This window comes from Nelumbo lutea, chromosome 4, assembly GCF_056320005.1.
Source record: "Nelumbo lutea isolate HS-2025 chromosome 4, American lotus-T2T, whole genome shotgun sequence".
Taxonomy (NCBI): domain Eukaryota; kingdom Viridiplantae; phylum Streptophyta; class Magnoliopsida; order Proteales; family Nelumbonaceae; genus Nelumbo; species Nelumbo lutea.
Window position 1 is genome coordinate 51,952,799 of NC_142687.1, and position 26,501 is coordinate 51,979,299.

The window sequence follows — 26,501 nt, forward strand, 5'->3', positions numbered from 1 at the left end:
CACCGTTCCCATTCAGTAATGACGGTCGTGCCGCAAATGGTCCGAGTATCTGGCACGTTGTTTCCAGTTGTCTCGCCGAAACGACATATGGAATTTGCAAATAGTATATCAAAAATAAAATATTAATAAAATTGGGGTGCAACACGAGGACTTCCTAGGAGGTTACCCATCCTAGTACTACTGTCGCCCAAGCACGCTTAACTTCGGAGTACTGATTGTATCTGGTGCATTAGTGCTGGTATGATCGCACCCGTTTGCATCTTGTTCGCTGAAATCTTTATGCACTCCCTGTCTTGCTCCCCTTCATTAATTCCTTCAGATTTGAAAAAACGGTGTATGCAACTTTCCTCCCTTGGTAACCATGCACAAACTCCCAGGTGAGCGGAGTTATTCCTTTCTAGATCTGCCGCATCCCCGGATAAATGCAGTAATATCGCGGGGCCCACAATGCAGGACGAATGCCAAAAGACCGGTTTTGCACCGTTCCCATTCAGTAATGACGGTCGTGCCGCAAATGGTCCGAGTATCCGGCACGTTGTTTCCAGTTGTCTCGCCGAAACGACATATGGAATTTGCAAATAGTATATCAAAAATAAAATATTAATAAAATTGGGGTGCAACACGAGGACTTCCCAGGAGGTTACCCATCCTATTACTACTGGCGCCCAAGCACGCTTAACTTCGGAGTACTGATTGTATCTGGTGCATTAGTGCTGGTATGATCGCACCCGTTTGCATCTTGTTCGCTGAAATCTTTATGCACTCCCTGTCTTGCTCCCCTTCATTAATTCCTTCAGATTTGAAAAAACGGTGTATGCAACTTTTCTCCCTTGGTAACCATGCACAAACACCCAGGTGAGAGGAGTTATTCCTTTCTAGATCTGCCGCATCCCCGGATAAATGCAGTAATATCGCGGGGCCCACAATGCAGGACGAATGCCAAAAGCCAGGTTTTGCACCGTTCTCATTCGTTAATGACGGTCGTGCCGCAAATGGTCCGAGTATCCGGCTCGTTGTTTCCAGTTGTCTCGCCGAAACGACATATGGAATTTGCAAATAGTATATCAAAAATAAAATATTAATAAAATTGGGGTGCAACACGAGGACTTCCCAGGAGGTCACCCATCCTATTACTACTCTCGCCCAAGCACGCTTAACTTCGGAGTCCTGATGGGATCCGGTGCATTAGTGCTGGTATGATCGCACCCGTTTGCTTTTTGTTCGCTTTAATCTTTATGCACTCACTATCTTGCTCCCCTCCATTAATTCTTTCAGACTTGAAAAAACGGTGTATGCAACTTTCCTCCCTTGGTAACCGTGCACAAGCTCCCAGGTGAGCGGAGTTATTCCTTTCTAGATCTGCCGCATCCTCGGATAAATGTAGTAATATCACGGGGCCCACAATGCACGACGAATGCCAAAAGCCCAGTTTTGCACCGTTCCCATTCAGTAATGACGGTCGTGCCGCAAATGGTCCGAGTATCCGGCACGTTGTTTCCAGTTGTCTCGCCGAAACGACATATGGAATTTGCAAATAGTATATCAAAAATAAAATATTAATAAAATTGGGGTGCAACATGAGGACTTCCCATGAGGTCACCCATCCTAGTACTACTCTCGCCCGAACACGCTTAACTTCGGAGTTCTGATGGGATCCGGTGCATTAGTGCTAGTATGATCGCACCCGTTTGCATCTTGTTCGCAGAAATCTTTATGCACTCACTGTCTTGCTCCCCTCCATTAATCCTTTCAGATTTGAAAAAACGGTGTATGCAAATTTCCTCCCTTGGTAACCGTGCACAAGCTCCCAGGTGAGCGGAGTTATTCCTTAGAAGATCTGCCGCATCCCCGGATAAATGTTGTAATATCGCGGGGCCCACAATGCACGACGAATGCCAAAAGCCCGGTTTTGCACCGTTCCCATTCAGTAATGACGGTCGTTCCGCAAATGGTCCGAGTATCCGGCACGTTGTTTCCTGTTGTCTCGCCGAAACGACATATGGAATTTGCAAATAATATATCAGAAATAAAATATTAATAAAATTGAGGTGCAACACGAGGACTTCCAAGGAGGTCACCCATCCTAGTACTACTCTCGCCCAAGCACACTTAACTTCGGAGTTCTGATGGGATCCGGTGCATTAGTGCTGGTATGATCGCACCCGTTTGTATCTTGTTCGCAGAAACCTTTATGCACTCACTGTCTTGCTCCCCTCCATTAATCCTTTCAGATTTGAAAAAACGGTGTATGCAACTTTCCTCCCTTGGTAACCGTGCACAAGCTCCCAGGTGAGCGGAGTTATTCCTTTGTAGATCTGCCGCATCCCCGGATAAATGTTGTAATATCATGGGGCCCACAATGCACGACGAATGCCAAACGCCCGGTTTTGCACCGTTCCCATTCAGTAATGACGGTCGTGCCGCTAATGGTCCGAGTATCCGGCGCTTTGTTTCCAGTTGTCTCGCCGATCCTATTACTACTCTCGCCCAAGCACGCTTAACTTCGGAGTCCTGATGGGATCCGGTGCATTAGTGCTGGTATGATCGCACCCGTTTGCTTCTTGTTCGCTTTAATCTTTATGCACTCACTATCTTGCTCCCCTCCATTAATTCTTTCAGACATGAAAAAACGGTGTATGCAACTTTCCTCCCTTGGTAACCGTGCACAAGCTCCCAGGTGAGCGGAGTTATTCCTTTCAAGATCTGCCGCATCCCCGGATAAATGTAGTTATATCGCGGGGCCCACAATGCACGACGAATGCCAAAAGCCCAGTTTTGCACCGTTCCCATTCAGTAATGACGGTCGTGCCGCAAATGGTCCGAGTATCCGGCACGTTGTTTCCAGTTGTCTCGCCGAAACGACATATGGAATTTGCAAATAGTATATCAAAAATAAAATATTAATAAAATTGGGGTGCAACACGAGGACTTCCGAGGAGGTTACCCATCCTAGTACTACTCTCGCCCAAGCACGCTTAACTTCGGAGTACTGATTGTATCTGGTGCATTAGTGCGGGTATGATCGCACCCGTTTGCATCTTGTTCGCTGAAATCTTTATGCACTCCCTGTCTTGCTCCCCTTCATTAATTCCTTCAGATTTGAAAAAACGGTGTATGCAACTTTCCTCCCTTGGTAACCAGGCACAAACTCCCAGGTGAGCGGAGTTATTCCTTTCTAGATCTGCCGCATCCCCGGATAAATGCAGTAATATCGCGGGGCCCACAATGCAGGACGAATGCCAAAAGACCGGTTTTGCACCGTTCCCATTCAGTAATGACGGTCGTGCCGCAAATGGTCCGAGTATCCAGCACGTTGTTTCCAGTTGTCTCGCCGAAATGACATATGGAATTTGCAAATAGTATATTAAAAATAAAATATTAATAAAATTGGGGTGCAACACGAGGACTTCCCAGGAGGTCACCCATCCTATTACTACTCTCGCCCAAGCACGCTTAACTTCGGAGTCCTGATGGGATCCGGTGCATTAGTGCTGGTATGATCGCACCCGTTTGCTTCTTGTTCGCTTTAATCTTTATGCACTCACTATCTTGCTCCCCTCCATTAATTCTTTCAGACTTGAAAAAACGGTGTATGCAACTTTCCTCCCTTGGTAACCGTGCACAAGCTCCCAGGTGAGCGGAGTTATTCCTTTCTAAATCTGCCGCATCCTCGGACAAATGTAGTAATATCACGGGGCCCACAATGCACGACGAATGCCAAAAGCCCAGTTTTGCACCGTTCCCATTCAGTAATGACGGTCGTGCCGCAAATGGTTCGAGTATCCGGCACGTTGTTTCCAGTTGTCTCGCCGAAACGACATATGGAATTTGCAAATAGTATATCAAAAATAAAATATTAATAAAATTGGGGTGCAACACGAGGACTTCCTAGGAGGTTACCCATCCTAGTACTACTGTCGCCCAAGCACGCTTAACTTCGGAGTACTGATTGTACTGGTGCATTAGTGCTGGTATGATCGCACCCGTTTGCATCTTGTTCGCTGAAATCTTTATGCACTCCCTGTCTTGCTCCCCTTCATTAATTCCTTCAGATTTGAAAAAACGGTGTATGCAACTTTCCTCCCTTGGTAACCATGCACAAACTCCCAGGTGAGCGGAGTTATTCCTTTCTAGATCTGCCGCATCCCCGGATAAATGCAGTAATATCGCGGGGCCCACAATGCAGGACGAATGCCAAAAGACCGGTTTTGCACCGTTCCCATTCAGTAATGACGGTCGTGCCGCAAATGGTCCGAGTATCCGGCACGTTGTTTCCAGTTGTCTCGCCGAAATGACATATGGAATTTGCAAATAGTATATTAAAAATAAAATATTAATAAAATTGGGGTGCAACACGAGGACTTCCCAGGAGGTCACCCATCCTAGTACTACTCTCGCCCAAGCACGCTTAACTTCGGAGTTCTGATGGGATCCGGTGCATTAGTCCTGGTATGATCGCACCCGTTTGCTCCTTGTTCGCTTTAATCTTTATGCACTCACTTTCTTGCTCCCCTCCATTAATTCTTTCAGACTTGAAAAAACGGTGTATGCAACTTTCCTCCCTTGGTAACCGTGCACAAGCTCCCAGGTGAGCGGAGTTATTCCTTTCTAGATCTGCCGCATCCCCGGATAAATGTAGTAATATCGCGGGGCCCACAATGCACTACGAATGCCAAAAGCCCAGTTTTGCACCGTTCCCATTCAGTAATGACGGTCGTGCCGCAAATGGTCCGAGTATCCGGCACGTTGTTTCCAGTTGTCTCGCCGAAACGACATATGGAATTTGCAAATAGTATATCAAAAATAAAATATTAATAAAATTGGGGTGCAACACGAGGACTTCCTAGGAGGTTACCCATCCTAGTACTACTGGCGCCCAAGCACGCTTAACTTCGGAGTACTGATTGTATCTGGTGCATTAGTGCTGGTATGATCGCACCCGTTTGCATCTTGTTCGCTGAAATCTTTATGCACTCCCTGTCTTGCTCCCCTTCATTAATTCCTTCAGATTTGAAAAAACGGTGTATGCAACTTTCCTCCCTTGGTAACAATGCACAAACTCCCAGGTGAGCGGAGTTATTCCTTTCTAGATCTGCCGCATCCCCGAATAAATGCAGTAATATCACGGGGCCCACAATGCAGGACGAATTCCAAAAGCCAGGTTTTGCACCGTTCCCATTCGTTAATGACGGTGGTGCCGCAAATGGTCCGAGTATCCGGCACGTTGTTTCCAGTTGTCTCGCCGAAACGACATATGGAATTTGCAAATAGTATATTAAAAATAAAATATTAATAAAATTGGGGTGCAACACGAGGACTTCCCAGGAGGTCACCCATCCTAGTACTACTCTCGCCCAAGCACGCTTAACTTCGGAGTTCTGATGGGATCCGGTGCATTAGTGCTGGTATGATCGCACCGGTTTTCTTCTTGTTCGCTTTAATCTTTATGCACTCACTATCTTGCTCCCCTCCATTAATTCTTTCAGACTTGAAAAAACGGTGTATGCAACTTTCCTCCCTTGGTAACCGTGCACAAGCTCCCAGGTGAGCGGAGTTATTCCTTTCTAGATCTGCCGCATCCCCGGATAAATGTAGTAATATCGCGGGGCCCACAATGCACTACGAATGCCAAAAGCCCAGTTTTGCACCGTTCCCATTCAGTAAAGACGGTCGTGCCGCAAATGGTCCGAGTATCCGGCACGTTGTTTCCAGTTGTCTCGCCGAAACGACATATGGAATTTGCAAATAGTATATCAAAAATAAAATATTAATAAAATTGGGGTGCAACACGAGGACTTCCCAGGAGTTTACCCATCCTAGTACTACTGGCGCCCAAGCACGCTTAACTTCGGAGTACTGATTGTATCTGGTGCATTAGTGCTGGTATGATCGCACCCGTTTGCATCTTGTTCGCTGAAATCTTTATGCACTCCCTGTCTTGCTCCCCTTCATTAATTCCTTCAGATTTGAAAAAACGGTGTATGCAACTTTCCTCCCTTGGTAACCATGCACAAACTCCCAGGTGAGAGGAGTTATTCCTTTCTAGATCTGCCGCATCCCCGGATAAATGCAGTAATATCGCGGGGCCCACAATGCAGGACGAATGCCAAAAGCCAGGTTTTGCACCGTTCCCATTCGTTAATGACGGTCGTGCCGCAAATTGTCCGAGTATCCGGCTCGTTGTTTCCAGTTGTCTCGCCGAAACGACATATGGAATTTGCAAATAGTATATCAAAAATAAAATATTAATAAAATTGGGGTGCAACACGAGGACTTCCCAGGAGGTCACCCATCCTATTACTACTCTCGCCCAAGCACGCTTAACTTCGGAGTCCTGATGGGATCCGGTGCATTAGTGCTGGTATGATCGCACCCGTTTGCTTCTTGTTCGCTTTAATCTTTATGCACTCACTATCTTGCTCCCCTCCATTAATTCTTTCAGACTTGAAAAAACGGTGTATGCAACTTTCCACCCTTGGTAACCGTGCACAAGCTCCCAGGTGAGCGGAGTTATTCCTTTCTAAATCTGCCGCATCCTCGGACAAATGTAGTAATATCACGGGGCCCACAATGCACGACGAATGCCAAAAGCCCAGTTTTGCACCGTTCCCATTCAGTAATGACGGTCGTGCCGCAAATGGTCCGAGTATCCGGCACGTTGTTTCCAGTTGTCTCGCCGAAACGACATATGGAATTTGCAAATAGTATATCAAAAATAAAATATTAATAAAATTGGGGTGCAACACGAGGACTTCCTAGGAGGTTACGCATCCTAGTACTACTGTCGCCCAAGCACGCTTAACTTCGGAGTACTGATTGTACTGGTGCATTAGTGCTGGTATGATCGCACCCGTTTGCATCTTGTTCGCTGAAATCTTTATGCACTCCCTGTCTTGCTCCCCTTCATTAATTCCTTCAGATTTGAAAAAACGGTGTATGCAACTTTCCTCCCTTGGTAACCATGCACAAACTCCCAGGTGAGCGGAGTTATTCCTTTCTAGATCTGCCGCATCCCCGGATAAATGCAGTAATATCGCGGGGCCCACAATGCAGGAAGAATGCCAAAAGACAGGTTTTGCACCGTTCCCATTCAGTAATGACGGTCGTGCCGCAAATGGTCCGAGTATCCGGCACGTTGTTTCCAGTTGTCTCGCCGAAATGACATATGGAATTTGCAAATAGTATATTAAAAATAAAATATTAATAAAATTGGGGTGCAACACGAGGACTTCCCAGGAGGTCACCCATCCTAGTACTACTCTCGCCCAAGCACGCTTAACTTCGGAGTTCTGATGGGATCCGGTGCATTAGTCCTGGTATGATCGCACCCGTTTGCTCCTTGTTCGCTTTAATCTTTATGCACTCACTTTCTTGCTCCCCTCCATTAATTCTTTCAGACTTGAAAAAACGGTGTATGCAACTTTCCTCCCTTGGTAACCGTGCACAAGCTCCCAGGTGAGCGGAGTTATTCCTTTCTAGATCTGCCGCATCCCCGGATAAATGTAGTAATATCACGGGGCCCACAATGCACTACGAATGCCAAAAGCCCAGTTTTGCACCGTTCCCATTCAGTAATGACGGTCGTGCCGCAAATGGTCCGAGTATCCGGCACGTTGTTTCCAGTTGTCTCGCCGAAACGACATATGGAATTTGCAAATAGTATATCAAAAATAAAATATTAATAAAATTGGGGTGCAACACGAGGACTTCCCAGGAGGTTACCCATCCTAGTACTACTGGCGCCCAAGCACGCTTAACTTCGGAGTACTGATTGTATCTGGTGCATTAGTGCTGGTATGATCGCACCCGTTTGCATCTTGTTCGCTGAAATCTTTATGCACTCCCTGTCTTGCTCCCCTTCATTAATTCCTTCAGATTTGAAAAAACGGTGTATGCAACTTTCCTCCCTTGGTAACAATGCACAAACTCCCAGGTGAGCGGAGTTATTCCTTTCTAGATCTGCCGCATCCCCGAATAAATGCAGTAATATCACGGGGCCCACAATGCAGGACGAATTCCAAAAGCCAGGTTTTGCACCGTTCCCATTCGTTAATGACGGTGGTGCCGCAAATGGTCCGAGTATCCGGCACGTTGTTTCCAGTTGTCTCGCCGAAACGACATATGGAATTTGCAAATAGTATATTAAAAATAAAATATTAATAAAATTGGGGTGCAACACGAGGACTTCCCAGGAGGTCACCCATCCTAGTACTACTCTCGCCCAAGCACGCTTAACTTCGGAGTTCTGATGGGATCCGGTGCATTAGTGCTGGTATGATCGCACCGGTTTTCTTCTTGTTCGCTTTAATCTTTATGCACTCACTATCTTGCTCCCCTCCATTAATTCTTTCAGACTTGAAAAAACGGTGTATGCAACTTTCCTCCCTTGGTAACTGTGCACAAGCTCCCAGGTGAGCGGAGTTATTCCTTTCTAGATCTGCCGCATCCCCGGATAAATGTAGTAATATCGCGGGGCCCACAATGCACTACGAATGCCAAAAGCCCAGTTTTGCACCGTTCCCATTCAGTAAAGACGGTCGTGCCGCAAATGGTCCGAGTATCCGGCACGTTGTTTCCAGTTGTCTCGCCGAAACGACATATGGAATTTGCAAATAGTATATCAAAAATAAAATATTAATAAAATTGGGGTGCAACACGAGGACTTCCCAGGAGTTTACCCATCCTAGTACAACTGGCGCCCAAGCACGCTTAACTTCGGAGTACTGATTGTATCTGGTGCATTAGTGCTGGTATGATCGCACCCGTTTGCATCTTGTTCGCTGAAATCTTTATGCACTCCCTGTCTTGCTCCCCTTCATTAATTCCTTCAGATTTGAAAAAACGGTGTATGCAACTTTCCTCCCTTGGTAACCATGCACAAACTCCCAGGTGAGAGGAGTTATTCCTTTCTAGATCTGCCGCATCCCCGGATAAATGCAGTAATATCGCGGGGCCCACAATGCAGGACGAATGCCAAAAGCCAGGTTTTGCACCGTTCCCATTCGTTAATGACGGTCGTGCCGCAAATGTTCCGAGTATCCGGCTCGTTGTTTCCAGTTGTCTCGCCGAAACGACATATGGAATTTGCAAATAGTATATCAAAAATAAAATATTAATAAAATTGGGGTGCAACACGAGGACTTCCCAGGAGGTCACCCATCCTAGTACTACTCTCGCCCAAGCACGCTTAACTTCGGAGTTCTGATGGGATCCGGTGCATTAGTGCTGGTATGATCGCACCGGTTTTCTTCTTGTTCGCTTTAATCTTTATGCACTCACTATCTTGCTCCCCTCCATTAATTCTTTCAGACTTGAAAAAACGGTGTATGCAACTTTCCTCCCTTGGTAACCGTGCACAAGCTCCCAGGTGAGCGGAGTTATTCCTTTCTAGATCTGCCGCATCCCCGGATAAATGTAGTAATATCGCGGGGCCCACAATGCACTACGAATGCCAAAAGCCCAGTTTTGCACCGTTCCCATTCAGTAAAGACGGTCGTGCCGCAAATGGTCCGAGTATCCGGCACGTTGTTTCCAGTTGTCTCGCCGAAACGACATATGGAATTTGCAAATAGTATATCAAAAATAAAATATTAATAAAATTGGGGTGCAACACGAGGACTTCCCAGGAGTTTACCCATCCTAGTACTACTGGCGCCCAAGCACGCTTAACTTCGGAGTACTGATTGTATCTGGTGCATTAGTGCTGGTATGATCGCACCCGTTTGCATCTTGTTCGCTGAAATCCTTATGCACTCCCTGTCTTGCTCCACTTCATTAATTCCTTCAGATTTGAAAAAACGGTGTATGCAACTTTCCTCCCTTGGTAACCATGCACAAACTCCCAGGTGAGAGGAGTTATTCCTTTCTAGATCTGCCGCATCCCCGGATAAATGCAGTAATATCGCGGGGCCCACAATGCAGGACGAATGCCAAAAGCCAGGTTTTGCACCGTTCCCATTCGTTAATGACGGTCGTGCCGCAAATGGTCCGAGTATCCGGCTCGTTGTTACCAGTTGTCTCGCCGAAACGACATATGGAATTTGCAAATAGTATATCAAAAATAAAATATTAATAAAATTGGGGTGCAACACGAGGACTTCCCAGGAGGTCACCCATCCTATTACTACTCTCGCCCAAGCACGCTTAACTTCGGAGTCCTGATGGGATCCGGTGCATTAGTGCTGGTATGATCGCACCCGTTTGCTTCTTGTTCGCTTTAATCTTTATGCACTCACTATCTTGCTCCCCTCCATTAATTCTTTCAGACTTGAAAAAACGGTGTATGCAACTTTCCTCCCTTGGTAACCGTGCACAAGCTCCCAGGTGAGCGGAGTTATTCCTTTCTAAATCTGCTGCATCCTCGGACAAATGTAGTAATATCACGGGGCCCACAATGCACGACGAATGCCAAAAGCCCAGTTTTGCACCGTTCCCATTCAGTAATGACGGTCGTGCCGCAAATGGTCCGAGTATCCGGCACGTTGTTTCCAGTTGTCTCGCCGAAACGACATATGGAATTTGCAAATAGTATATCAAAAATAAAATATTAATAAAATTGGGGTGCAACACGAGGACTTCCTAGGAGGTTACCCATCCTAGTACTACTGTCGCCCAAGCACGCTTAACTTCGGAGTACTGATTGTATCTGGTGCATTAGTGCTGGTATGATCGCACCCGTTTGCATCTTGTTCGCTGAAATCTTTATGCACTCCCTGTCTTGCTCCCCTTCATTAATTCCTTCAGATTTGAAAAAACGGTGTATGCAACTTTCCTCCCTTGGTAACCAGGCACAAACTCCCAGGTGAGCGGAGTTATTCCTTTCTAGATCTGCCGCATCCCCGGATAAATGCAGTAATATCGCGGGGCCCACAATGCAGGACGAATGCCAAAAGACCGGTTTTGCACCGTTCCCATTCAGTAATGACGGTCGTGCCGCAAATGGTCCGAGTATCCGGCACGTTGTTTCCAGTTGTCTCGCCGAAATGACATATGGAATTTGCAAATAGTATATTAAAAATAAAATATTAATAAAATTGGGGTGCAACACGAGGACTTCCCAGGAGGTCACCCATCCTAGTACTACTCTCGCCCAAGCACGCTTAACTTCGGAGTTCTGATGGGATCCGGTGCATTAGTCTTCAGATTTGAAAAAACGGTGTATGCAACTTTCCTCCCTTGGTAACAATGCACAAACTCCCAGGTGAGCGGAGTTATTCCTTTCTAGATCTGCCGCATCCCCGAATAAATGCAGTAATATCACGGGGCCCACAATGCAGGACGAATTCCAAAAGCCAGGTTTTGCACCGTTCCCATTCGTTAATGACGGTGGTGCCGCAAATGGTCCGAGTATCCGGCACGTTGTTTCCAGTTGTCTCGCCGAAACGACATATGGAATTTGCAAATAGTATATTAAAAATAAAATATTAATAAAATTGGGGTGCAACACGAGGACTTCCCAGGAGGTCACCCATCCTAGTACTACTCTCGCCCAAGCACGCTTAACTTCGGAGTTCTGATGGGATCCGGTGCATTAGTGCTGGTATGATCGCACCGGTTTTCTTCTTGTTCGCTTTAATCTTTATGCACTCACTATCTTGCTCCCCTCCATTAATTCTTTCAGACTTGAAAAAACGGTGTATGCAACTTTCCTCCCTTGGTAACCGTGCACAAGCTCCCAGGTGAGCGGAGTTATTCCTTTCTAGATCTGCCGCATCCCCGGATAAATGTAGTAATATCGCGGGGCCCACAATGCACTACGAATGCCAAAAGCCCAGTTTTGCACCGTTCCCATTCAGTAAAGACGGTCGTGCCGCAAATGGTCCGAGTATCCGGCACGTTGTTTCCAGTTGTCTCGCCGAAACGACATATGGAATTTGCAAATAGTATATCAAAAATAAAATATTAATAAAATTGGGGTGCAACACGAGGACTTCCCAGGAGTTTACCCATCCTAGTACTACTGGCGCCCAAGCACGCTTAACTTCGGAGTACTGATTGTATCTGGTGCATTAGTGCTGGTATGATCGCACCCGTTTGCATCTTGTTCGCTGAAATCTTTATGCACTCCCTGTCTTGCTCCCCTTCATTAATTCCTTCAGATTTGAAAAAACGGTGTATGCAACTTTCCTCCCTTGGTAACCATGCACAAACTCCCAGGTGAGAGGAGTTATTCCTTTCTAGATCTGCCGCATCCCCGGATAAATGCAGTAATATCGCGGGGCCCACAATGCAGGACGAATGCCAAAAGCCAGGTTTTGCACCGTTCCCATTCGTTAATGACGGTCGTGCCGCAAATGGTCCGAGTATCCGGCTCGTTGTTTCCAGTTGTCTCGCCGAAACGACATATGGAATTTGCAAATAGTATATCAAAAATAAAATATTAATAAAATTGGGGTGCAACACGAGGACTTCCCAGGAGGTCACCCATCCTATTACTACTCTCGCCCAAGCACGCTTAACTTCGGAGTCCTGATGGGATCCGGTGCATTAGTGCTGGTATGATCGCACCCGTTTGCTTCTTGTTCGCTTTAATCTTTATGCACTCACTATCTTGCTCCCCTCCATTAATTCTTTCAGACTTGAAAAAACGGTGTATGCAACTTTCCTCCCTTGGTAACCGTGCACAAGCTCCCAGGTGAGCGGAGTTATTCCTTTCTAAATCTGCCGCATCCTCGGACAAATGTAGTAATATCACGGGGCCCACAATGCACGACGAATGCCAAAAGCCCAGTTTTGCACCGTTCCCATTCAGTAATGACGGTCGTGCCGCAAATGGTCCGAGTATCCGGCACGTTGTTTCCAGTTGTCTCGCCGAAACGACATATGGAATTTGCAAATAGTATATCAAAAATAAAATATTAATAAAATTGGGGTGCAACACGAGGACTTCCTAGGAGGTTACCCATCCTAGTACTACTGTCGCCCAAGCACGCTTAACTTCGGAGTACTGATTGTATCTGGTGCATTAGTGCTGGTATGATCGCACCCGTTTGCATCTTGTTCGCTGAAATCTTTATGCACTCCCTGTCTTGCTCCCCTTCATTAATTCCTTCAGATTTGAAAAAACGGTGTATGCAACTTTCCTCCCTTGGTAACCAGGCACAAACTCCCAGGTGAGCGGAGTTATTCCTTTCTAGATCTGCCGCATCCCCGGATAAATGCAGTAATATCGCGGGGCCCACAATGCAGGACGAATGCCAAAAGACCGGTTTTGCACCGTTCCCATTCAGTAATGACGGTCGTGCCGCAAATGGTCCGAGTATCCGGCACGTTGTTTCCAGTTGTCTCGCCGAAATGACATATGGAATTTGCAAATAGTATATTAAAAATAAAATATTAATAAAATTGGGGTGCAACACGAGGACTTCCCAGGAGGTCACCCATCCTAGTACTACTCTCGCCCAAGCACGCTTAACTTCGGAGTTCTGATGGGATCCGGTGCATTAGTCCTGGTATGATCGCACCCGTTTGCTCCTTGTTCGCTTTAATCTTTATGCACTCACTTTCTTGCTCCCCTCCATTAATTCTTTCAGACTTGAAAAAACGGTGTATGCAACTTTCCTCCCTTGGTAACCGTGCACAAGCTCCCAGGTGAGCGGAGTTATTCCTTTCTAGATCTGCCGCATCCCCGGATAAATGTAGTAATATCGCGGGGCCCACAATGCACTACGAATGCCAAAAGCCCAGTTTTGCACCGTTCCCATTCAGAAATGACGGTCGTGCCGCAAATGGTCCGAGTATCCGGCACGTTGTTTCCAGTTGTCTCGCCGAAACGACATATGGAATTTGCAAATAGTATATCAAAAATAAAATATTAATAAAATTGGGGTGCAACACGAGGACTTCCCAGGAGTTTACCCATCCTAGTACTACTGGCGCCCAAGCACGCTTAACTTCGGAGTACTGATTGTATCTGGTGCATTAGTGCTGGTATGATCGCACCCGTTTGCATCTTGTTCGCTGAAATCCTTATGCACTCCCTGTCTTGCTCCACTTCATTAATTCCTTCAGATTTGAAAAAACGGTGTATGCAACTTTCCTCCCTTGGTAACCATGCACAAACTCCCAGGTGAGAGGAGTTATTCCTTTCTAGATCTGCCGCATCCCCGGATAAATGCAGTAATATCGCGGGGCCCACAATGCAGGACGAATGCCAAAAGCCAGGTTTTGCACCGTTCCCATTCGTTAATGACGGTCGTGCCGCAAATGGTCCGAGTATCCGGCTCGTTGTTTCCAGTTGTCTCGCCGAAACGACATATGGAATTTGCAAATAGTATATCAAAAATAAAATATTAATAAAATTGGGGTGCAACACGAGGACTTCCCAGGAGGTCACCCATCCTATTACTACTCTCGCCCAAGCACGCTTAACTTCGGAGTCCTGATGGGATCCGGTGCATTAGTGCTGGTATGATCGCACCCGTTTGCTTCTTGTTCGCTTTAATCTTTATGCACTCACTATCTTGCTCCCCTCCATTAATTCTTTCAGACTTGAAAAAACGGTGTATGCAACTTTCCTCCCTTGGTAACCGTGCACAAGCTCCCAGGTGAGCGGAGTTATTCCTTTCTAAATCTGCCGCATCCTCGGACAAATGTAGTAATATCACGGGGCCCACAATGCACGACGAATGCCAAAAGCCCAGTTTTGCACCGTTCCCATTCAGTAATGACGGTCGTGCCGCAAATGGTCCGAGTATCCGGCACGTTGTTTCCAGTTGTCTCGCCGAAACGACATATGGAATTTGCAAATAGTATATCAAAAATAAAATATTAATAAAATTGGGGTGCAACACGAGGACTTCCTAGGAGGTTACCCATCCTAGTACTACTGTCGCCCAAGCACGCTTAACTTCGGAGTACTGATTGTATCTGGTGCATTAGTGCTGGTATGATCGCACCCGTTTGCATCTTGTTCGCTGAAATCTTTATGCACTCCCTGTCTTGCTCCCCTTCATTAATTCCTTCAGATTTGAAAAAACGGTGTATGCAACTTTCCTCCCTTGGTAACCAGGCACAAACTCCCAGGTGAGCGGAGTTATTCCTTTCTAGATCTGCCGCATCCCCGGATAAATGCAGTAATATCGCGGGGCCCACAATGCAGGACGAATGCCAAAAGACCGGTTTTGCACCGTTCCCATTCAGTAATGACGGTCGTGCCGCAAATGGTCCGAGTATCCGGCACGTTGTTTCCAGTTGTCTCGCCGAAATGACATATGGAATTTGCAAATAGTATATTAAAAATAAAATATTAATAAAATTGGGGTGCAACACGAGGACTTCCCAGGAGGTCACCCATCCTAGTACTACTCTCGCCCAAGCACGCTTAACTTCGGAGTTCTGATGGGATCCGGTGCATTAGTCTTCAGATTTGAAAAAACGGTGTATGCAACTTTCCTCCCTTGGTAACAATGCACAAACTCCCAGGTGAGCGGAGTTATTCCTTTCTAGATCTGCCGCATCCCCGAATAAATGCAGTAATATCACGGGGCCCACAATGCAGGACGAATTCCAAAAGCCAGGTTTTGCACCGTTCCCATTCGTTAATGACGGTGGTGCCGCAAATGGTCCGAGTATCCGGCACGTTGTTTCCAGTTGTCTCGCCGAAACGACATATGGAATTTGCAAATAGTATATTAAAAATAAAATATTAATAAAATTGGGGTGCAACACGAGGACTTCCCAGGAGGTCACCCATCCTAGTACTACTCTCGCCCAAGCACGCTTAACTTCGGAGTTCTGATGGGATCCGGTGCATTAGTGCTGGTATGATCGCACCGGTTTTCTTCTTGTTCGCTTTAATCTTTATGCACTCACTATCTTGCTCCCCTCCATTAATTCTTTCAGACTTGAAAAAACGGTGTATGCAACTTTCCTCCCTTGGTAACCGTGCACAAGCTCCCAGGTGAGCGGAGTTATTCCTTTCTAGATCTGCCGCATCCCCGGATAAATGTAGTAATATCGCGGGGCCCACAATGCACTACGAATGCCAAAAGCCCAGTTTTGCACCGTTCCCATTCAGTAAAGACGGTCGTGCCGCAAATGGTCCGAGTATCCGGCACGTTGTTTCCAGTTGTCTCGCCGAAACGACATATGGAATTTGCAAATAGTATATCAAAAATAAAATATTAATAAAATTGGGGTGCAACACGAGGACTTCCCAGGAGTTTACCCATCCTAGTACTACTGGCGCCCAAGCACGCTTAACTTCGGAGTACTGATTGTATCTGGTGCATTAGTGCTGGTATGATCGCACCCGTTTGCATCTTGTTCGCTGAAATCTTTATGCACTCCCTGTCTTGCTCCCCTTCATTAATTCCTTCAGATTTGAAAAAACGGTGTATGCAACTTTCCTCCCTTGGTAACCATGCACAAACTCCCAGGTGAGAGGAGTTATTCCTTTCTAGATCTGCCGCATCCCCGGATAAATGCAGTAATATCGCGGGGCCCACAATGCAGGACGAATGCCAAAAGCCAGGTTTTGCACCGTTCCCATTCGTTAATGACGGTCGTGCCGCAAATGGTCCGAGTATCCGGCTCGTTGTTTCCAGTTGTCTCGCCGAAACGACATATGGAATTTGCAAATAGTATATCAAAAATAAAATATTAATAAAATTGGGGTGCAACACGAGGACTTCCCAGGAGGTCACCCATCCTATTACTACTCTCGCCCAAGCACGCTTAACTTCGGAGTCCTGATGGGATCCGGTGCATTAGTGCTGGTATGATCGCACCCGTTTGCTTCTTGTTCGCTTTAATCTTTATGCACTCACTATCTTGCTCCCCTCCATTAATTCTTTCAGACTTGAAAAAACGGTGTATGCAACTTTCCTCCCTTGGTAACCGTGCACAAGCTCCCAGGTGAGCGGAGTTATTCCTTTCTAAATCTGCCGCATCCTCGGACAAATGTAGTAATATCACGGGGCCCACAATGCACGACGAATGCCAAAAGCCCAGTTTTGCACCGTTCCCATTCAGTAATGACGGTCGTGCCGCAAATGGTCCGAGTATCCGGCACGTTGTTTCCAGTTGTCTCGCCGAAACGACATATGGAATTTGCAAATAGTATATCAAAAATAAAATATTAATAAAATTGGGGTGCAACACGAGGACTTCCTAGGAGGTTACCCATCCTAGTACTACTGTCGCCCAAGCACGCTTAACTTCGGAGTACTGATTGTATCTGGTGCATTAGTGCTGGTATGATCGCACCCGTTTGCATCTTGTTCGCTGAAATCTTTATGCACTCCCTGTCTTGCTCCCCTTCATTAATTCCTTCAGATTTGAAAAAACGGTGTATGCAACTTTCCTCCCTTGGTAACCAGGCACAAACTCCCAGGTGAGCGGAGTTATTCCTTTCTAGATCTGCCGCATCCCCGGATAAATGCAGTAATATCGCGGGGCCCACAATGCAGGACGAATGCCAAAAGACCGGTTTTGCACCGTTCCCATTCAGTAATGACGGTCGTGCCGCAAATGGTCCGAGTATCCGGCACGTTGTTTCCAGTTGTCTCGCCGAAATGACATATGGAATTTGCAAATAGTATATTAAAAATAAAATATTAATAAAATTGGGGTGCAACACGAGGACTTCCCAGGAGGTCACCCATCCTAGTACTACTCTCGCCCAAGCACGCTTAACTTCGGAGTTCTGATGGGATCCGGTGCATTAGTCCTGGTATGATCGCACCCGTTTGCTCCTTGTTCGCTTTAATCTTTATGCACTCACTTTCTTGCTCCCCTCCATTAATTCTTTCAGACTTGAAAAAACGGTGTATGCAACTTTCCTCCCTTGGTAACCGTGCACAAGCTCCCAGGTGAGCGGAGTTATTCCTTTCTAGATCTGCCGCATCCCCGGATAAATGTAGTAATATCGCGGGGCCCACAATGCACTACGAATGCCAAAAGCCCAGTTTTGCACCGTTCCCATTCAGAAATGACGGTCGTGCCGCAAATGGTCCGAGTATCCGGCACGTTGTTTCCAGTTGTCTCGCCGAAACGACATATGGAATTTGCAAATAGTATATCAAAAATAAAATATTAATAAAATTGGGGTGCAACACGAGGACTTCCAAGGAGGTTACCCATCCTAGTACTACTGGCGCCCAAGCACGCTTAACTTCGGAGTACTGATTGTATCTGGTGCAGTAGTGCTGGTATGATCGCACCCGTTTGCATCTTGTTCGGTGAAATCTTTATGCACTCCCTGTCTTGCTCCCCTTCATTAATTCCTTCAGATTTGAAAAAACGGTGTATGCAACTTTCCTCCCTTGGTAACCATGCACAAACTCCCAGGTGAGAGGAGTTATTCCTTTCTAGATCTGCCGCATCCCCGGATAAATGCAGTAATATCGCGGGTCCCACAATGCAGGACGAATGCCAAAAGCCAGGTTTTGCACCGTTCTCATTCGTTAATGACGGTCGTGCCGCAAATGGTCCGAGTATCCGGCTCGTTGTTTCCAGTTGTCTCGCCGAAACGACATATGGAATTTGCAAATAGTATATCAAAAATAAAATATTAATAAAATTGGGGTGCAACACGAGGACTTCCCAGGAGGTCACCCATCCTATTACTACTCTCGCCCAAGCACGCTTAACTTCGGAGTCCTGATGGGATCCGGTGCATTAGTGCTGGTATGATCGCACCCGTTTGCTTCTTGTTCGTTTTAATCTTTATGCACTCACTATCTTGCTCCCCTCCATTAATTCTTTCAGACTTGAAAAAACGGTGTATGCAACTTTCCTCCCTTGGTAACCGTGCACAAGCTCCCAGGTGAGCGGAGTTATTCCTTTCTAGATCTGCCGCATCCTCGGATAAATGTAGTAATATCACGGGGCCCACAATGCAGGACGAATGCCAAAAGCCCAGTTTTGCACCGTTCCCATTCAGTAATGACGGTCGTGCCGCAAAGGGTCCGAGTATCCGGCACGTTGTTTCCAGTTGTCTCGCCGAAACGACATATGGAATTTGCAAATAGTATATCAAAAATAAAATATTAATAAAATTGGGGTGCACAATGAGGACTTCCCATGAGGTCACCCATCCTAGTACTACTCTCGCCCGAACACGCTTAACTTCGGAGTTCTGATGGGATCCGGTGCATTAGTGCTAGTATGATCGCACCCGTTTGCATCTTGTTCGCAGAAATCTTTATGCACTCACTGTCTTGCTCCCCTCCATTAATCCTTTCAGATTTGAAAAAACGGTGTATGCAAATTTCCTCCCTTGGTAACCGTGCACAAGCTCCCAGGTGAGCGGAGTTATTCCTTAGAAGATCTGCCGCATCCCCGGATAAATGTTGTAATATCGCGGGGCCCACAATGCACGACGAATTCCAAAAGCCCGGTTTTGCACCGTTCCCATTCAGTAATGACGGTCGTTCCGCAAATGGTCCGAGTATCCGGCACGTTGTTTCCTGTTGTCTCGCCGAAACGACATATGGAATTTGCAAATAATATATCAGAAATAAAATATTAATAAAATTGAGGTGCAACACGAGGACTTCCAAGGAGGTCACCCATCCTAGTACTACTCTCGCCCAAGCACACTTAACTTCGGAGTTCTGATGGGATCCGGTGCATTAGTGCTGGTATGATCGCACCCGTTTGTATCTTGTTCGCAGAAATCTTTATGCACTCACTGTCTTGCTCCCCTCCATTAATCCTTTCAGATTTGAAAAAACGGTGTATGCAACTTTCCTCCCTTGGTAACCGTGCACAAGCTCCCAGGTGAGCGGAGTTATTCCTTTGTAGATCTGCCGCATCCCCGGATAAATGTTGTAATATCATGGGGCCCACAATGCACGACGAATGCCAAACGCCCGGTTTTGCACCGTTCCCATTCAGTAATGACGGTCGTGCCGCTAATGGTCCGAGCATCCGGCGCTTTGTTTCCAGTTGTCTCGCCGAAAAGACATATGGAATTTGCAAATAATATATCAGAAATAAAATATTAATAAAATTGAAGTGCAACACGAGGACTTCCAAGGAGGTCACCCATCCTAGTACTACTCTCGCCCAAGCACACTTAACTTCGGAGTTCTGATGGGATCCGGTGCATTTGTGCTGGTATGATCGCACCCGTTTGCATCTTGTTCGCAGAAATCTTTATGCACTCACTGTCTTGCTCCCATCCATTAATCCTTTCCGATTTGAAAAAATGGTGTATGCAACTTTCCTCCCTTGGTAACCGTGCACAAGCTCCCAGGTGAGCGGAGTTATTCCTTTGTAGATCTGCCGCATCCCCGGATAAATTTTGTAATATCACGGGGCCCACAATGCATGACGAATGCCAAACGCCCGGTTTTGCACCGTTCCCATTCAGTAATGACGGTCGTGCCGCAAATGGTCCGAGTATCCGGCACGTTGTTTCCAGTTGTCTCGCCGAAACGACATATGGAATTTGCAAATAGTATATCAAAAATAAAATATTAATAAAATTGGGGTGCAACACGAGGACTTCCCAGGAGGTTACCCATCCTAGTACTACTGTCGCCCAAGCACGCTTAACTTCGGAGTACTGATTGTGTCTGGTGCATTAGTGCTGGTATGATCGCACCCGTTTGCATCTTGTTCGCTGAAATCTTTATGCACTCCCGGTCTTGCTCCCCTTCATTAATTCCTTCAGATTTGAAAAAACGGTGTATGCAACTTTCCTCCCTTGGTAACCATGCACAAACTCCCAGGTGAGCGGAGTTATTCCTTTCTAGATCTGCCGCATCGCCGGATAAATGTAGTAATATCGCGGGGCCCACAATGCACTACGAATGCCAAAAGCCCAGTTTTGCACCGTTCCCATTCAGTAATGACGGTCGTGCCGCAAATGGTCCGAGTATCCGGCACGTTGTTTCCAGTTGTCTCGTCGAAACGACATATGGAATTTGCAAATAGTATATCAAAAATAAAATATTAATAAAATTGTGGTGCAACATGAGGACTTCCCAGGAGGTTACCCATCCTAGTACTACTGTCGCCCAAGCACGCTTAACTTCGGAGTACTGATTGTATCCGGTGCATTAGTGCTGGTATGATCGCACCCGTTTGCTTCTTGTTCGTTTTAATCTTTATGCACTCACTATCTTGCTCCCCTCCATTAATTCTTTCAGACTTGAAAAAACGGTGTATGCAACTTTCCTCCCTTGGTAACCGTGCACAAGCTCCCAGGTGAGCGGAGTTATTCCTTTCTAGATCTGCCGCATCCTCGGATAAATGTAGTAATATCACGGGGCCCACAATGCAGGACGAATGCCAAAAGCCCAGTTTTGCACCGTTCCCATTCAGTAATGACGGTCGTGCCGCAAAGGGTCCGAGTATCCGGCACGTTGTTTCCAGTTGTCTCGCCGAAACGACATATGGAATTTGCAAATAGTATATCAAAAATAAAATATTAATAAAATTGGGGTGCACAATGAGGACTTCCCATGAGGTCACCCATCCTAGTACTACTCTCGCCCGAACACGCTTAACTTCGGAGTTCTGATGGGATCCGGTGCATTAGTGCTAGTATGATCGCACCCGTTTGCATCTTGTTCGCAGAAATCTTTATGCACTCACTGTCTTGCTCCCCTCCATTAATCCTTTCAGATTTGAAAAAACGGTGTATGCAAATTTCCTCCCTTGGTAACCGTGCACAAGCTCCCAGGTGAGCGGAGTTATTCCTTAGAAGATCTGCCGCATCCCCGGATAAATGTTGTAATATCGCGGGGCCCACAATGCACGACGAATGCCAAAAGCCCGGTTTTGCACCGTTCCCATTCAGTAATGACGGTCGTTCCGCAAATGGTCCGAGTATCCGGCACGTTGTTTCCTGTTGTCTCGCCGAAACGACATATGGAATTTGCAAATAATATATCAGAAATAAAATATTAATAAAATTGAGGTGCAACACGGGGACTTCCAAGGAGGTCACCCATCCTAGTACTACTCTCGCCCAAGCACACTTAACTTCGGAGTTCTGATGGGATCCGGTGCATTAGTGCTGGTATGATCGCACCCGTTTGTATCTTGTTCGCAGAAATCTTTATGCACTCACTGTCTTGCTCCCCTCCATTAATCCTTTCAGATTTGAAAAAACGGTGTATGCAACTTTCCTCCCTTGGTAACCGTGCACAAGCTCCCAGGTGAGCGGAGTTATTCCTTTGTAGATCTGCCGCATCCCCGGATAAATGTTGTAATATCATGGGGCCCACAATGCACGACGAATGCCAAACGCCCGGTTTTGCACCGTTCCCATTCAGTAATGACGGTCGTGCCGCTAATGGTCCGAGCATCCGGCGCTTTGTTTCCAGTTGTCTCGCCGAAAAGACATATGGAATTTGCAAATAATATATCAGAAATAAAATATTAATAAAATTGAAGTGCAACACGAGGACTTCCAAGGAGGTCACCCATCCTAGTACTACTCTCGCCCAAGCACACTTAACTTCGGAGTTCTGATGGGATCCGGTGCATTTGTGCTGGTATGATCGCACCCGTTTGCATCTTGTTCGCAGAAATCTTTATGCACTCACTGTCTTGCTCCCATCCATTAATCCTTTCCGATTTGAAAAAATGGTGTATGCAACTTTCCTCCCTTGGTAACCGTGCACAAGCTCCCAGGTGAGCGGAGTTATTCCTTTGTAGATCTGCCGCATCCCCGGATAAATTTTGTAATATCATGGGGCCCACAATGCATGACGAATGCCAAACGCCCGGTTTTGCACCGTTCCCATTCAGTAATGACGGTCGTGCCGCAAATGGTCCGAGTATCCGGCACGTTGTTTCCAGTTGTCTCGCCGAAACGACATATGGAATTTGCAAATAGTATATCAAAAATAAAATATTAATAAAATTGGGGTGCAACACGAGGACTTCCCAGGAGGTTACCCATCCTAGTACTACTGTCGCCCAAGCACGCTTAACTTCGGAGTACTGATTGTGTCTGGTGCATTAGTGCTGGTATGATCGCACCCGTTTGCATCTTGTTCGCTGAAATCTTTATGCACTCCCGGTCTTGCTCCCCTTCATTAATTCCTTCAGATTTGAAAAAACGGTGTATGCAACTTTCCTCCCTTGGTAACCATGCACAAACTCCCAGGTGAGCGGAGTTATTCCTTTCTAGATCTGCCGCATCGCCGGATAAATGTAGTAATATCGCGGGGCCCACAATGCACTACGAATGCCAAAAGCCCAGTTTTGCACCGTTCCCATTCAGTAATGACGGTCGTGCCGCAAATGGTCCGAGTATCCGGCACGTTGTTTCCAGTTGTCTCGTCGAAACGACATATGGAATTTGCAAATAGTATATCAAAAATAAAATATTAATAAAATTGTGGTGCAACATGAGGACTTCCCAGGAGGTTACCCATCCTAGTACTACTGTCGCCCAAGCACGCTTAACTTCGGAGTACTGATTGTATCCGGTGCATTAGTGCTGGTATGATCGCACCCGTTTGCTTCTTGTTCGTTTTAATCTTTATGCACTCACTATCTTGCTCCCCTCCATTAATTCTTTCAGACTTGAAAAAACGGTGTATGCAACTTTCCTCCCTTGGTAACCGTGCACAAGCTCCCAGGTGAGCGGGGTTATTCCTTTCTAGATCTGCCGCATCCTCGGATAAATGTAGTAATATCACGGGGCCCACAATGCAGGACGAATGCCAAAAGCCCAGTTTTGCACCGTTCCCATTCAGTAATGACGGTCGTGCCGCAAAGGGTCCGAGTATCCGGCACGTTGTTTCCAGTTGTCTCGCCGAAACGACATATGGAATTTGCAAATAGTATATCAAAAATAAAATATTAATAAAATTGTGGTGCAACATGAGGACTTCCCAGGAGGTTACCCATCCTAGTACTACTGTCGCCCAAGCACGCTTAACTTCGGAGTACTGATTGTATCTGGTGCATTAGTGCTGGTATGATCGCACCCGTTTGCATCTTGTTCGCTGAAATCTTTATGCACTCCCTGTCTTGCTCCCCTTCATTAATTCCTTCAGATTTGAAAAAACGGTGTATGCAACTTTCCTCCCTTGGTAACCATGCACAAACTCCCAGGTGAGCGGAGTTATTCCTTTCTAGATCTGCCGCATCCCCGAATAAATGCAGTAATATCGCGGGGCCCACAATGCAGGACGAATGCCAAAAGCCAGGTTTTGCACCGTTCCCATTCGTTAATGACGGTGGTGCCGCAAATGGTCCGAGTATCCGGCACGTTGTTTCCAGTTGTCTCGCCGAAACGACATATGGAATTTGCAAATAGTATATTAAAAATAAAATATTAATAAAATTGGGGTGCAACACGAGGACTTCCCAGGAGGTCACCCATCCTAGTACTACTCTCGCCCAAGCACGCTTAACTTCGGAGTTCTGATGGGATCCGGTGCATTAGTGCTGGTATGATCGCACCGGTTTTCTTCTTGTTCGCTTTAATCTTTATGCACTCACTATCTTGCTCCCCTCCATTAATTCTTTCAGACTTGAAAATACGGTGTATGCAACTTTCCTCCCTTGGTAACCGTGCACAAGCTCCCAGGTGAGCGGAGTTATTCCTTTCTAGATCTGCCGCATCCCCGGATAAATGTAGTAATATCGCGGGGCCCACAATGCACTACGAATGCCAAAAGCCCAGTTTTGCACCGTTCCCATTCAGTAATGACGGTCGTGCCGCAAATGGTCCGAGTATCCGGCACGTTGTTTCCAGTTGTCTCGCCGAAATGACATATCGAATTTGCAAATAGTATATCAAAAATAAAATATTAATAAAATTGGGGTGCAACACGAGGACTTCCCAGGAGTTTACCCATCCTAGTACTACTGGCGCCCAAGCACGCTTAACTTCGGAGTACTGATTGTATCTGGTGCATTAGTGCTGGTATGATCGCACCCGTTTGCATCTTGTTCGCTGAAATCTTTATGCACTCCCTGTCTTGCTCCCCTTCATTAATTCCTTCAGATTTGAAAAAACGGTGTATGCAACTTTCCTCCCTTGGTAACCATGCACAAACTCCCAGGTGAGCGGAGTTATTCCTTTCTAGATCTGCCGCATCCCCGGATAAATGTAGTAATATCGCGGGGCCCACAATGCACTACGAATGCCAAAAGCCCAGTTTTGCACCGTTCCCATTCAGTAATGACGGTCGTGCCGCAAATGGTCCGAGTATCCGGCACGTTGTTTCCAGTTGTCTCGCCGAAACGACATATGGAATTTGCAAATAGTATATCAAAAATAAAATATTAATAAAATTGGGGTGCAACATGAGGACTTCCCAGGAGGTTACCCATCCTAGTACTACTGTCGCCCAAGCACGCTTAACTTCGGAGTACTGATTGTATCTGGTGCATTAGTGCTGGTATGATCGCACCCGTTTGCATCTTGTTCGCTGAAATCGTTATGCACTCCGTGTCTTGCTCCCCTTCATTAATTCCTTCAGATTTGAAAAAACGGTGTATGCAACTTTCCTCCCTTGGTAACCATGCACAAACTCCCAGGTGAGCGGAGTTATTCCTTTCTAGATCTGCCGCATCCCCGTATAAATGCAGTAATATCACGGGGCCCACAATGCAGGACGAATGCCAAAAGCCAGGTTTTGCACCGTTCCCATTCGTTAATGACGGTGGTGCCGCAAATGGTCCGAGTATCCGGCACGTTGTTTCCAGTTGTCTCGCCGAAACGACATATGGAATTTGCAAATAGTATATTAAAAATAAAATATTAATAAAATTGGGGTGCAACACGAGGACTTCCCAGGAGGTCACCCATCCTAGTACTACTCTCGCCCAAGCACGCTTAACTTCGGAGTTCTGATGGGATCCGGTGCTTTAGTGCTGGTATGATCGCACCGGTTTTCTTCTTGTTCGCTTTAATCTTTATGCACTCACTATCTTGCTCCCCTCCATTAATTCTTTCAGACTTGAAAAAATGGTGTATGCAACTTTCTTCCCTTGGTAACCGTGCACAAGCTCCCAGGTGAGCGGAGTTATTCCTTTCTAGATCTGCCGCATCCCCGGATAAATGTAGTAATATCGCGGGGCCCACAATGCACTACGAATGCCAAAAGCCCAGTTTTGCACCGTTCCCATTCAGTAATGACGGTCGTGCCGCAAATGGTCCGAGTATCCGGCACGTTGTTTCCAGTTGTCTCGCCGAAACGACATATGGAATTTGCAAATAGTATATCAAAAATAAAATATTAATAAAATTGGGGTGCAACACGAGGACTTCCCAGGAGTTTACCCATCCTAGTACTACTGGCGCCCAAGCACGCTTAACTTCGGAGTACTGATTGTATCTGGTGCATTAGTGCAGGTATGATCGCACCCGTTTGCATCTTGTTCGCTGAAATCTTTATGCACTCCCTGTCTTGCTCCCCTTCATTAATTCCTTCAGATTTGAAAAAACGGTGTATGCAACTTTCCTCCCTTGGTAACCATGCACAAACTCCCAGGTGAGAGGAGTTATTCCTTTCTAGATCTGCCGCATCCCCGGATAAATGCAGTAATATCGCGGGGCCCACAATGCAGGACGAATG

The 26,501-nt window shown here is 46.3% G+C and overlaps 25 non-coding genes and 27 pseudogenes across 25 annotated transcripts; all 52 read right to left on the reverse strand.

Annotated features, from left to right (window-relative positions):
• Nucleotides 1-133: 133 nt before the first annotated feature.
• LOC148858004 (5S ribosomal RNA) lies at nt 134-252 on the reverse strand (annotated as a pseudogene).
• Nucleotides 253-611: 359 nt separating this feature from the next.
• LOC148858005 (5S ribosomal RNA) lies at nt 612-730 on the reverse strand (annotated as a pseudogene).
• A 359-nt stretch (nt 731-1,089) lies between these two features.
• On the reverse strand, nt 1,090-1,208 carry LOC148858006 (5S ribosomal RNA). The gene has a single exon (XR_016096919.1). It is a non-coding gene; the product is annotated as a 5S ribosomal RNA (ribosomal RNA).
• Nucleotides 1,209-1,567: 359 nt separating this feature from the next.
• On the reverse strand, nt 1,568-1,686 carry LOC148858007 (5S ribosomal RNA). The gene has a single exon (XR_016097632.1). It is a non-coding gene; the product is annotated as a 5S ribosomal RNA (ribosomal RNA).
• Nucleotides 1,687-2,045: 359 nt separating this feature from the next.
• Nucleotides 2,046-2,164, reverse strand: LOC148858008 (5S ribosomal RNA). Its single transcript, XR_016096839.1, has one exon. It is a non-coding gene; the product is annotated as a 5S ribosomal RNA (ribosomal RNA).
• Nucleotides 2,165-2,911: 747 nt separating this feature from the next.
• Nucleotides 2,912-3,030, reverse strand: LOC148858009 (5S ribosomal RNA; annotated as a pseudogene).
• Nucleotides 3,031-3,389: 359 nt separating this feature from the next.
• On the reverse strand, nt 3,390-3,508 carry LOC148858010 (5S ribosomal RNA). Its single transcript, XR_016096920.1, has one exon. It is a non-coding gene; the product is annotated as a 5S ribosomal RNA (ribosomal RNA).
• Nucleotides 3,509-3,867: 359 nt separating this feature from the next.
• Nucleotides 3,868-3,985, reverse strand: LOC148858011 (5S ribosomal RNA; annotated as a pseudogene).
• A 359-nt stretch (nt 3,986-4,344) lies between these two features.
• Nucleotides 4,345-4,463, reverse strand: LOC148858012 (5S ribosomal RNA). Its single transcript, XR_016096126.1, has one exon. It is a non-coding gene; the product is annotated as a 5S ribosomal RNA (ribosomal RNA).
• A 359-nt stretch (nt 4,464-4,822) lies between these two features.
• Nucleotides 4,823-4,941, reverse strand: LOC148858013 (5S ribosomal RNA; annotated as a pseudogene).
• A 359-nt stretch (nt 4,942-5,300) lies between these two features.
• LOC148858014 (5S ribosomal RNA) lies at nt 5,301-5,419 on the reverse strand. Its single transcript, XR_016096179.1, has one exon. It is a non-coding gene; the product is annotated as a 5S ribosomal RNA (ribosomal RNA).
• A 359-nt stretch (nt 5,420-5,778) lies between these two features.
• Nucleotides 5,779-5,897, reverse strand: LOC148858015 (5S ribosomal RNA; annotated as a pseudogene).
• A 359-nt stretch (nt 5,898-6,256) lies between these two features.
• LOC148858016 (5S ribosomal RNA) lies at nt 6,257-6,375 on the reverse strand. The gene has a single exon (XR_016096921.1). It is a non-coding gene; the product is annotated as a 5S ribosomal RNA (ribosomal RNA).
• An 836-nt stretch (nt 6,376-7,211) lies between these two features.
• Nucleotides 7,212-7,330, reverse strand: LOC148858017 (5S ribosomal RNA). The gene has a single exon (XR_016096127.1). It is a non-coding gene; the product is annotated as a 5S ribosomal RNA (ribosomal RNA).
• Nucleotides 7,331-7,689: 359 nt separating this feature from the next.
• Nucleotides 7,690-7,808, reverse strand: LOC148858018 (5S ribosomal RNA; annotated as a pseudogene).
• Nucleotides 7,809-8,167: 359 nt separating this feature from the next.
• LOC148858019 (5S ribosomal RNA) lies at nt 8,168-8,286 on the reverse strand. The gene has a single exon (XR_016096180.1). It is a non-coding gene; the product is annotated as a 5S ribosomal RNA (ribosomal RNA).
• Nucleotides 8,287-8,645: 359 nt separating this feature from the next.
• Nucleotides 8,646-8,764, reverse strand: LOC148858020 (5S ribosomal RNA; annotated as a pseudogene).
• A 359-nt stretch (nt 8,765-9,123) lies between these two features.
• Nucleotides 9,124-9,242, reverse strand: LOC148858021 (5S ribosomal RNA). The gene has a single exon (XR_016096182.1). It is a non-coding gene; the product is annotated as a 5S ribosomal RNA (ribosomal RNA).
• A 359-nt stretch (nt 9,243-9,601) lies between these two features.
• On the reverse strand, nt 9,602-9,720 carry LOC148858022 (5S ribosomal RNA; annotated as a pseudogene).
• Nucleotides 9,721-10,079: 359 nt separating this feature from the next.
• Nucleotides 10,080-10,198, reverse strand: LOC148858023 (5S ribosomal RNA). The gene has a single exon (XR_016096922.1). It is a non-coding gene; the product is annotated as a 5S ribosomal RNA (ribosomal RNA).
• Nucleotides 10,199-10,557: 359 nt separating this feature from the next.
• Nucleotides 10,558-10,676, reverse strand: LOC148858024 (5S ribosomal RNA; annotated as a pseudogene).
• A 758-nt stretch (nt 10,677-11,434) lies between these two features.
• Nucleotides 11,435-11,553, reverse strand: LOC148858025 (5S ribosomal RNA). The gene has a single exon (XR_016096183.1). It is a non-coding gene; the product is annotated as a 5S ribosomal RNA (ribosomal RNA).
• A 359-nt stretch (nt 11,554-11,912) lies between these two features.
• Nucleotides 11,913-12,031, reverse strand: LOC148858026 (5S ribosomal RNA; annotated as a pseudogene).
• Nucleotides 12,032-12,390: 359 nt separating this feature from the next.
• LOC148858027 (5S ribosomal RNA) lies at nt 12,391-12,509 on the reverse strand. The gene has a single exon (XR_016096923.1). It is a non-coding gene; the product is annotated as a 5S ribosomal RNA (ribosomal RNA).
• A 359-nt stretch (nt 12,510-12,868) lies between these two features.
• Nucleotides 12,869-12,987, reverse strand: LOC148858028 (5S ribosomal RNA; annotated as a pseudogene).
• A 359-nt stretch (nt 12,988-13,346) lies between these two features.
• Nucleotides 13,347-13,465, reverse strand: LOC148858029 (5S ribosomal RNA). The gene has a single exon (XR_016096128.1). It is a non-coding gene; the product is annotated as a 5S ribosomal RNA (ribosomal RNA).
• Nucleotides 13,466-13,824: 359 nt separating this feature from the next.
• Nucleotides 13,825-13,943, reverse strand: LOC148858030 (5S ribosomal RNA; annotated as a pseudogene).
• Nucleotides 13,944-14,302: 359 nt separating this feature from the next.
• LOC148858031 (5S ribosomal RNA) lies at nt 14,303-14,421 on the reverse strand. Its single transcript, XR_016096924.1, has one exon. It is a non-coding gene; the product is annotated as a 5S ribosomal RNA (ribosomal RNA).
• Nucleotides 14,422-14,780: 359 nt separating this feature from the next.
• On the reverse strand, nt 14,781-14,899 carry LOC148858032 (5S ribosomal RNA; annotated as a pseudogene).
• A 758-nt stretch (nt 14,900-15,657) lies between these two features.
• Nucleotides 15,658-15,776, reverse strand: LOC148858033 (5S ribosomal RNA). Its single transcript, XR_016096184.1, has one exon. It is a non-coding gene; the product is annotated as a 5S ribosomal RNA (ribosomal RNA).
• Nucleotides 15,777-16,135: 359 nt separating this feature from the next.
• Nucleotides 16,136-16,254, reverse strand: LOC148858034 (5S ribosomal RNA; annotated as a pseudogene).
• Nucleotides 16,255-16,613: 359 nt separating this feature from the next.
• Nucleotides 16,614-16,732, reverse strand: LOC148858035 (5S ribosomal RNA). Its single transcript, XR_016096925.1, has one exon. It is a non-coding gene; the product is annotated as a 5S ribosomal RNA (ribosomal RNA).
• Nucleotides 16,733-17,091: 359 nt separating this feature from the next.
• Nucleotides 17,092-17,210, reverse strand: LOC148858036 (5S ribosomal RNA; annotated as a pseudogene).
• A 359-nt stretch (nt 17,211-17,569) lies between these two features.
• Nucleotides 17,570-17,688, reverse strand: LOC148858037 (5S ribosomal RNA). Its single transcript, XR_016096129.1, has one exon. It is a non-coding gene; the product is annotated as a 5S ribosomal RNA (ribosomal RNA).
• Nucleotides 17,689-18,047: 359 nt separating this feature from the next.
• LOC148858038 (5S ribosomal RNA) lies at nt 18,048-18,166 on the reverse strand (annotated as a pseudogene).
• Nucleotides 18,167-18,525: 359 nt separating this feature from the next.
• Nucleotides 18,526-18,644, reverse strand: LOC148858039 (5S ribosomal RNA). Its single transcript, XR_016096926.1, has one exon. It is a non-coding gene; the product is annotated as a 5S ribosomal RNA (ribosomal RNA).
• Nucleotides 18,645-19,003: 359 nt separating this feature from the next.
• Nucleotides 19,004-19,122, reverse strand: LOC148858040 (5S ribosomal RNA; annotated as a pseudogene).
• Nucleotides 19,123-19,481: 359 nt separating this feature from the next.
• LOC148858041 (5S ribosomal RNA) lies at nt 19,482-19,600 on the reverse strand. The gene has a single exon (XR_016096840.1). It is a non-coding gene; the product is annotated as a 5S ribosomal RNA (ribosomal RNA).
• Nucleotides 19,601-19,959: 359 nt separating this feature from the next.
• Nucleotides 19,960-20,078, reverse strand: LOC148858042 (5S ribosomal RNA). Its single transcript, XR_016096521.1, has one exon. It is a non-coding gene; the product is annotated as a 5S ribosomal RNA (ribosomal RNA).
• A 359-nt stretch (nt 20,079-20,437) lies between these two features.
• On the reverse strand, nt 20,438-20,556 carry LOC148858043 (5S ribosomal RNA; annotated as a pseudogene).
• Nucleotides 20,557-20,915: 359 nt separating this feature from the next.
• Nucleotides 20,916-21,034, reverse strand: LOC148858044 (5S ribosomal RNA; annotated as a pseudogene).
• Nucleotides 21,035-21,393: 359 nt separating this feature from the next.
• On the reverse strand, nt 21,394-21,512 carry LOC148858045 (5S ribosomal RNA; annotated as a pseudogene).
• A 359-nt stretch (nt 21,513-21,871) lies between these two features.
• LOC148858046 (5S ribosomal RNA) lies at nt 21,872-21,990 on the reverse strand. The gene has a single exon (XR_016096990.1). It is a non-coding gene; the product is annotated as a 5S ribosomal RNA (ribosomal RNA).
• Nucleotides 21,991-22,349: 359 nt separating this feature from the next.
• Nucleotides 22,350-22,468, reverse strand: LOC148858047 (5S ribosomal RNA). The gene has a single exon (XR_016096522.1). It is a non-coding gene; the product is annotated as a 5S ribosomal RNA (ribosomal RNA).
• Nucleotides 22,469-22,827: 359 nt separating this feature from the next.
• On the reverse strand, nt 22,828-22,946 carry LOC148858048 (5S ribosomal RNA; annotated as a pseudogene).
• A 359-nt stretch (nt 22,947-23,305) lies between these two features.
• Nucleotides 23,306-23,424, reverse strand: LOC148858049 (5S ribosomal RNA; annotated as a pseudogene).
• A 359-nt stretch (nt 23,425-23,783) lies between these two features.
• Nucleotides 23,784-23,902, reverse strand: LOC148858050 (5S ribosomal RNA; annotated as a pseudogene).
• Nucleotides 23,903-24,261: 359 nt separating this feature from the next.
• LOC148858051 (5S ribosomal RNA) lies at nt 24,262-24,380 on the reverse strand. Its single transcript, XR_016096185.1, has one exon. It is a non-coding gene; the product is annotated as a 5S ribosomal RNA (ribosomal RNA).
• Nucleotides 24,381-24,739: 359 nt separating this feature from the next.
• On the reverse strand, nt 24,740-24,858 carry LOC148858052 (5S ribosomal RNA; annotated as a pseudogene).
• Nucleotides 24,859-25,217: 359 nt separating this feature from the next.
• Nucleotides 25,218-25,336, reverse strand: LOC148858053 (5S ribosomal RNA; annotated as a pseudogene).
• Nucleotides 25,337-25,695: 359 nt separating this feature from the next.
• Nucleotides 25,696-25,814, reverse strand: LOC148858054 (5S ribosomal RNA). The gene has a single exon (XR_016095911.1). It is a non-coding gene; the product is annotated as a 5S ribosomal RNA (ribosomal RNA).
• Nucleotides 25,815-26,173: 359 nt separating this feature from the next.
• Nucleotides 26,174-26,292, reverse strand: LOC148858055 (5S ribosomal RNA; annotated as a pseudogene).
• Between the last annotated feature and the right edge of the window lie 209 nt (nt 26,293-26,501).